Raw genomic sequence first — 8,663 nt, 5'->3', positions numbered from 1 at the left:
CCGGTAGTCTGATAACACATCCCTAACCTTAAACCCTTGGAGTGCTACTGAAGTGTGTTGTAATAACTTGGTAGCTTAGTTCAGCTGTGTCTCCAGGAATCTCTACTAAGCCCCAATCCTTGACACAAGACCACAATAGAGCCATACAGGCAATAGGCTAACAAAGCCTTGCAACACTGGCCGTCACTGAGATATATTAAGCTGTATTCATTAGTAATGATTAAAGCTGAAGTCTTGGCCAGTAAGTGCCCTTGCTGATCATTGGAGCTGTGGGAATGGACAGTGGCGAAAGGGGGGTGGGGGGAGCTGGAATTCAGCATCCTCTGATTTCAGGAAACAGGTTATTACAGCCAATGCCGTCATCATGTCATCCTCGATTGGGGGACTAATTAACCCAATTAAGCGTGCAAGGGGCCAGTGACATGAGAGAAAAGATTAGATATGAGAGGAGAGGGGGATGAGAGGACGTGGATGAGAGGAGAGATGGTTAGATAGAGACTATGGATAAGGGGACATGGAGAGATGATGGGACAGACAGGATTAAAAAGCAGGAGAGGGGAAGACAAAGTGAAGAGGCGAGATGAGATGTGGAGGAGATGAGATGTAGGCAATGAAAAGAAACAGGAGAAGAAAGGAGTAAGATCACACACCAAGAAAAAAGCAGCAGAGAATGTAAGAGATAAGAGAAGAACAGAACAGAGGGAGACGGAAAGGAGACTGGACGAAAAAAAGAGTTGAGCAAAATAAAACAAAATAAGAAGTCAATGAAAAAAAGGAACAGCAAAAAAGATAAGGTTATGTGAATAATGCACAAACCACACATGTCTAAAGCGAGTTGAAGATGGCAGTCGTAAGCCCACCCCTGTAGGCTATTACGGCAAGGCTCTTCAAAAGCGAAGCGACACCGCTCCCTCCTCCCTCCCCCCCTCACTCCCGCCTTCTCTCCCTCCATCCTCTGTCCATGGCCCTGCCGCCTCTTATCTCTGCTCTCCTCAATTAATCAGTTTCCTTTTGTCATGTCTCATCCCCACTCTCATCTTCTAATCTCCTCTCTTCTCCTAGCAGCCCTCATCAGCCCTGCCTGCCAGACCTCTCTCTCTCTCTCTCTCTCTCTCTCTCTCTCTCTCTCTCTCTCTCTCTCTCTCTCTCTCTCTCTCTCTCTCACACACACACACACACACACTCTATCGCTCTCTCACTCTCTTACTCTTTAACACACTCTCTGAACTTCACAGGACCATCCAATCTTGACCTCCCTTCAAACGCTGTTTGTCTCAGGCCATGATGTGTTGTTGGGAATGAGTGGCGTCAAATGGTTGCCACTGAAAATACTAAACAATACAATTTCACACTTGTGAGTGTCAATGTAGCTAAATGTCGTAAATAAGGCATAATCCACCTACAGAAAACAAGGGCACCAATGGCATATACTGTAAGTTATAACCTATAAAAATCATTGATGGTGTTGTATTGGTATTGGATTCATCTACAAAAACGTATCTCCATATTTAGAGCACTGAGATTCAAAGTGTGTCCAAGAGTGAATATTTTGACAGCCCAGCCACCATCGACAGCACGGCATGCAGGAATCTAGTGTGTGAGGCAGTTTTGTGTCTTACGGAGACAGAGGGAAAATAGAGGAGCCCGCTGCCAAGACTAATGGTCTCTCTGCAGAAGGTACACCTCTCCCTATCTCTCTCTCTCTCTCTCTCGATCTTTCTACCTCTCTCTCTCTACAACACTCCTTTTCTCTCTCTCTCTTCTAGTCTGCAGCATCTCTACGGAGACACCAGCAGGTCGCCATGACCACGGTTGTCACGGCAGCAAGGTGCTTTATTTATGGAAAATTTCTTGAAAGGAAGCACGGACATCCAAACTCCCACAAACTCATATAAATATGTATATGTGTATGAAAATATACAGGAAGTAGCACAATGCATTCCGTCAGAGTATGCAGGGAAGGACATGTTTCTAATTCACAACATTTCTGTTAAGATTTCTGGAAAGGAAGCATGGAGTTTCAAACTCCTACAAACTCATATGAATGTACATGTATGAGCATGAACATATACAGTATATGGAGTAGCATAACACATTGTCAGAACATGCCAGCCATATTTATAACTTAAGAACTAAGTTTCCTCTTTTAATTCACATAAATCATCACGCAAAAAATCCATTTTGTGGCACACAAGAGACATGTGCAGATTATCATTTTTGAACTACATGATGTCATCATAATGGGAACATAACTCACTGTCATTTTTACCTTCCTACCTCACGTCACTGCCTCCTAACCCCCAGAAGGCAGCACGCACCGTCTGATCAACAATGCTCTGTCTCACTGATGGATGATGAGGTATTGTCTGAATACAGACTCACTGGTAGGCTTGGTTGGGAAAGAGGACCATCCCCATCGAAAACTATGCCTACTTCATGCCACTGCCAATTAACTGCACGTAATGACTGATGAAGACTAGAAAATTGCTACAGCCAAGCTAGTGGGTATCATAAAATAAAATGTAAAAAAAATACAAAATAAAATAAAGGTAGGTCCCAAGACACTCTGCTGTCAGTCTTTTTTTGCCACACACATTGACGCATATTGTTGAAAAATGCTTGTTGAGTGGAAGCATATCAGTGCGTGCGGCAAAAAAAGACAGCAGTCCCTTCGGATCTTCTTTTCTTTCATGTATAAGCTACCTGCCCTCTTCTCTCGCAGACCACCTGCGACACTGTTCGAAACCCACAACAGTGATTACCCCATCTCTTTCTTGTCCTATGTCGCTACGAAATGTAAACTACAAGCACCAAAGCAGCTACGAAATAGACAGAAATTATACTATAGCACTATGATGGATGCAGATCTCACACTCCTTTGGTTACAGTTGGCAGTCCACAGCCAAACTTGTGAAATCGGCATCTCATAAAAAAGGAAAGAGCTGCACTCAGACAGGGCACATAAGAATAGCAGTCTAAAAACAGTCCCTACAATTTTCGACGTTGGCCTTTTTTATTTAATGTACTTTCAATTTTTCAAGTGTGCCTATTACAGTAAGGAGTATGAAGGATTCATCCAGCAGACATAGACAATCCAACACCTGTCCACTCAAACTATTTTATTCACCCCTGCGGTGACGTCTTTGGCGGCGGAGACTATTATTACCCACTCGTGATTATAATACCAACTTGCTCTAAAGAAATGCAGCAACAGGAATCAGACTAGATGTGTGTGTGAATAGACTAGCAGGGTAATTTCCACCCAAATATATTAACATTAGGAAATGTGTGTAATTGTTGTAACATCACAAGGGTTTTGCACAACTACTGTAACTAAAGCTGCATTTATTTCATGATCTGTTTTTTGCTGTTGAAAACAATCAACAGTTGAAGAAATTAAAATGCAGAAGCCCCTCCCATACCAGCAGCACGTTTCAGTACAACATCAAATAGATCATGTACTGTATATTATAAGGAAAGCCATTTAAAGAGACTTTTGAACTTAAGCAAATCCATTACATTACATTTTAATATTATAAACAGAGAATCATTTGTCCAAAAAAACACATAACAGTGATGAAAGGATGATTATTATCGAGTGCACCCAGTAATGCTTTGATGCACTGAGCACTGACTCACTAACGCAGCAAGTATCCATCTTTTGTGATGTTTACATTCTGAAAGCCAGGGGGCCACAAACAGAAAAGAAAGCTGTTCTCTTATAAAGCACTGCGCCCAGGGAGCATGCCAAAGACACCTTAGTCTGTAGTCCACCACTGTAGTATTATTCGGTTGTCTGGATCTGGCCAGAGACTCTGCCATACGAGGGGCTTATTACGCGTAAGGTACTCTAGCTAAGTGAGTAGTCTTGCTCCAAGGACAACAGGCCTTCCAACAATCCCTGAAAAATAAACAAGAGCAGCTTAAGAGAAAGTAGTCTGTAGAGGGAGCTGCCAGAAGAAAGCTGAGCTCCACTGGTGTAGAGGTTAGGGGAAAGGAGGAGCTCCAGTGCCTCTCTCTACCCACTTAGAAATACAGACATACTCTATAAACCGTAAAATGACTCAGATTGGCAGAGATATTTCACATGAAAGGAAGTGATGGGAGGATAGGACCTTGTTCAAAGACTAAACGAAAGATAATGTGTGTGTGTGTGTGTGTGTGTGTGTGTGTGTGTGTGTGTGTGTGTGTGTGTGTGTGTGTGTGTGTGTGTGTGTGTGTGTGTGTGTGTGTGTGTGTGTGTGAGAGTGTGTGTGTGTGTGTGTGTGTGCGTGTGTGTGTGTGTGTGTTTACATGTAAGACAGATGGAGCGAGAGAGACAGACAGAGACAGACAGAAAGCCAAAGAGGGATGTGTCTGTGTTTGTCTGCATGGTTACAGGCTGTAAGGCAGACATACAGACTACACCTGATCTGTGGCAATGCACTGAGTGTGATTAACAAGTGCACCCAACATCGCTGAATTTAACAGCTGTACCCAGGGGTGCCAACAACTCAGCATGCACCTGTGCCAAATCCTCTTGCCAGTCCAGATGCCAGCTTCACCACAGGTTATCACATCTGCCGCCTCTGTACCCTGGCACAGTCCTACGTAGTGCTGTTGGCTTACATGCCCTCGCAGGACTCCCAGCACCCCAAGGGCACACAGTACCAAGTCAGGGCACAGGATTTTTTCGTTTTACTTGTCGACAGTGCAGACACCCACTGTGCCTGTCTCTATGCCATGTTAAAGGGGAAATCCGGTGTAAAATGGCTTAAATAGTGTTCAAACATGATGCTGAGGACTAACTCTGGGCACATACCTCAACTCCATTCGAGCCCTGCATTTAGAATTCCAAGTGCTGGTCAGAATTCCAAGAGCTAGTTGAAATGTGGCTTCTGCTGTGATGGGTCAGCACAGAATTAGCCATCGTAATAAATCACTATTTTCCATCTATTTACAGCGCTCAAAGTTGCTCAAAACTTCATTCTGTAGAGTGCAAAATGAGGCATAGAGAACTTTGGTAGCGCACAGTTTGTTTAGAAACAATGCCATTCTTATAGACTGCTCAACAGCCGGAATAGCCAGCGCCATCCTGTGTAACTGAACGTGTGCGCTGAGACCAACTGGCAAATTACCAAAAAAAGAGACATAAAATATAAACTGAAATTAAAAGGTGTTGACTATAAGAACTACTTTTTGACAGATAATGACATGCACATACAGATAGATACAGACAGAAACACACTTTAGTGAAACCACACCCATGACAAATATCAAATCACTGAGGTACAATCAGAGTGAGAATTGTTCAATGTCACTGACAGCCAACACCTTGCAGATGTGATGACAGCCAGGGTGTGTGTGTGTGGATGTGTGTGTGTGTGTGTGTGTGTGTGTGTGTGTGTGTGTGTGTGTGTGTGTGTGTGTGTGTGTGTGTGTGTGTGCGCGTGTGGGTGTGTGTGTGTGTGTGTGCGTGTGCGTGTGGGTGGGTGGGTGTGAGTGAAAGAGAGAGAGAGAGAGAGAGAGAGAGAGAGAGAAAGAGAGAGAGTGAGACAGTGAGAGCGAGAGAAAGAGAGAAAGAAAGAGAGAGAGAGAGAGAGAGAGAGAGAGAGAGAGAGAGAGAGAGAGAGAGAGAGAAGGGAGAGGCACAAAGACCGAGTCAGAGACAGAAACAAAGCAAGAGGTAAACGTTGAGTCAACATCTGTGTGTGCATAATACAACGACAGCCAAACAGCCACAAACCACTTATCAGGTCTTTTAAGCAGAGCCACAGCCGCAGCCACAGCCAGAGTGAGAGCCGTCAGCCTGGTCCCTGGGGTGAGATGAGGAGGCCTAATGCTGACAGCACTAACGCACTGCACTGCACTGCTGTGGAGCACGGCACGGCACGGCACGACACACAGGGAAGACGACAGCGGGGGGCAAATGGGTCAAATGATCCGGGCCCAGACATCAGGGGGGGGTCCAGAATTGGTTTCGCATTACATGGTATGTACTGAGTAGGGGGGGCCTTTAAGATGACCCTTGTCCCGGGCCCGACCAAACCTGTCAGCCTACCCTGACGACATGGCACGGCTGAGGTCAGAGCCTCGACTCACACGCTGCGCCTTAATCAGTTTAATGCCACTCCAGGTAGAGCGTGACCTTTAGCACTCAATACCCCTCGGAGGCCAGAGGAAGTGTTTAAGTGTGAATAGGCGAAGAAGATAACACACACACACCACTTACCCTAACAGCATACATGCATGTGGAGTGGACGTGTACAAAACACTTACTATACAGTGAAGGTGCTTTATGGGATTTGTGAAAAGATGTGTTGTGAAAATTATGAAATGGCTGTGATGTGACACCAGAAACAGTGAAAAAAATATATATGATTTTCCCTACCAATACCAGCCTAGGTAGTGTGTGACCTTTAGCCCTCAACACCTATGAGGCTAGGGAAAGGGTTCAACAGTGAACACTTGTATATACAGGACACACACATCACTTGCCCAAACACAATGAATATGTTTGTATGCATGTGAGCATGTGAGTGTACTCATGGTCAATCTGTTTTGTTTTGCTGTGAAAATGTTATATTAAACATTGACACTGTGATATGACACAAGAGAGGAAGAGATTGTGGATTTCACACAATGATTAAGATAGAATAGTTGGTATTTGTTCATTTATAGCTTGCAAATTCAATGTTGGCCATATTCTTATATTTTAGTTCTATTTTCTTAGACCCAACCATAGTAATACTGCATCTCAATTTCTACGTACCAAAAATCGTTGCACCATATATGCATTAAAGCACTTCTTACAATTAATGCTGAGATTCTTTCAAGAGAAAGTGGCCATTTTGTTCTTCAATGAAACATGTGTGCCAATTAAAGCTTTCGTTTGCTTGCTCCTCTACCCCACTAAAGAAGCTGGAAAAGGAGATTGGCTGTGCCATGAAGAATAGAGAGGTTTATCACCTCAGTGCAGGCTTGCTGTTTGCAAGACAAAGCACTGACTATTAAAAAAAGAACAGGGTACATGGACCTTAATGTTCTGGCAGAGAAACCACAAACACACACTACACACACACAGTCACACACACACACACACACACACACACACACACACACACACACACACACACACACACACACACACACACACACACACACACACACACACACACACACACACACACACACACACACACACACACACACACCACAAAAATGTGAGCATGCTTGCAAAAGGCAGACAAATACATGCTAAACTAACAAATTTCTACACATTTAACACCCATGCACACACAAACACACACACACGTACGGCAAAGCACTGACTATTAAAAAAGGAACAGGGTACATGGACCTTAATGTTCTGGCAGGACCCAGACACAGACACAGACACAGACACACACACACACACACACACACACACACACACACACACAGAGAAACACACACACACACACACACACACACACACACACACACACACACACACACACACACACACACACACACACACACACACACACACACACACACACACACACACACACACACACAGCACAAAAATGTGAGCACGCTTGCACAAGGCAGACACATACTACATGGTAAACTATCACCTTTTCACACATTTAACACCCACACAAACACACATACAACACCCCCCCCCCCACACACACACACACACGTACACACGTAAACACTCGTATGTTAAATCCAGCCGATTATTGACAACTTCGCTGTACTAGGCATTCAGGCTCTGTGTGCGTGTTTGTGTGACAAGTGGATGTTGACATTTCACCCCCAATCAGAGCGGTGGTAAAGGAAGACCCTTTCTGTTGCGGTACATGCGGAACAGCACCGCATCCCACGCGCCTTATGCATGACGGATGGATGAAGCTAATTTAGTGGAAGAAGTGAAAACGGAGATGCCTTCTGTTTTTGTTTGGGCAGGTGTGACGTCAATGGAGCGTGATCCCAACCTGAGCCTCTAGTGGATGGGCTGAGTTGGCATGGGAGATAAGGTGGGGGTGTGGGTGGGCGTGGGAGTGGATGGGGGATGAGGCCGTGGCTGTCTGGCTGCCTGGGGTTGGGTGGACTAGCCACCCTATACAGGGAACAGATTGTCCTCCATCTCTTTTCATTAGTCATTCTTACTGACAAGAGGGTTCAGATGATTGGTTTTGGTTTGGAGATTTTGTTGTCATTGCTCAGACTCACAAAATTGTTTTCCGTCTGCTAACATCTCAACAACTCAAGCCCTTGTAGAGAGCTACTTGGGCACAATCCCTGGTGCTGAACAAAAACGTTTTTTTTATCTTCTTTATGTTATTTTTTTCTTTTTATTCATTCACTGGCAAGCATGATGAAGTTTTTTCCAGGAATCTAGGGAAGAATGAGAGGTGGAAACGTCATCATGCTAGCCATTCAGTGAATGAATACAAATGAAAAATTAACTTAAAAAATAAAAAATTCCAAAGGAGTATGCAAACCTTTTTTCGACAAAAACAGACTCAAGCCCTGCCACAACATAAATTCTAGCCTTAAGTCAGTGGTCTAGAGGTAAACGCACAAACATGACTGGTAAAATGTCTGGAGATAAAAATCACATTAGGATTTAACCATAGCTATACATCCACAACTTGACCGTGTACTTCTTGACTACCTGGGAATAAGTCACACCT

This window comes from Engraulis encrasicolus, chromosome 10 (genome assembly GCF_034702125.1).
Source record: "Engraulis encrasicolus isolate BLACKSEA-1 chromosome 10, IST_EnEncr_1.0, whole genome shotgun sequence".
NCBI lineage: Eukaryota > Metazoa > Chordata > Actinopteri > Clupeiformes > Engraulidae > Engraulis > Engraulis encrasicolus.
Note: the sequence above shows the minus strand (reverse complement) of the source record.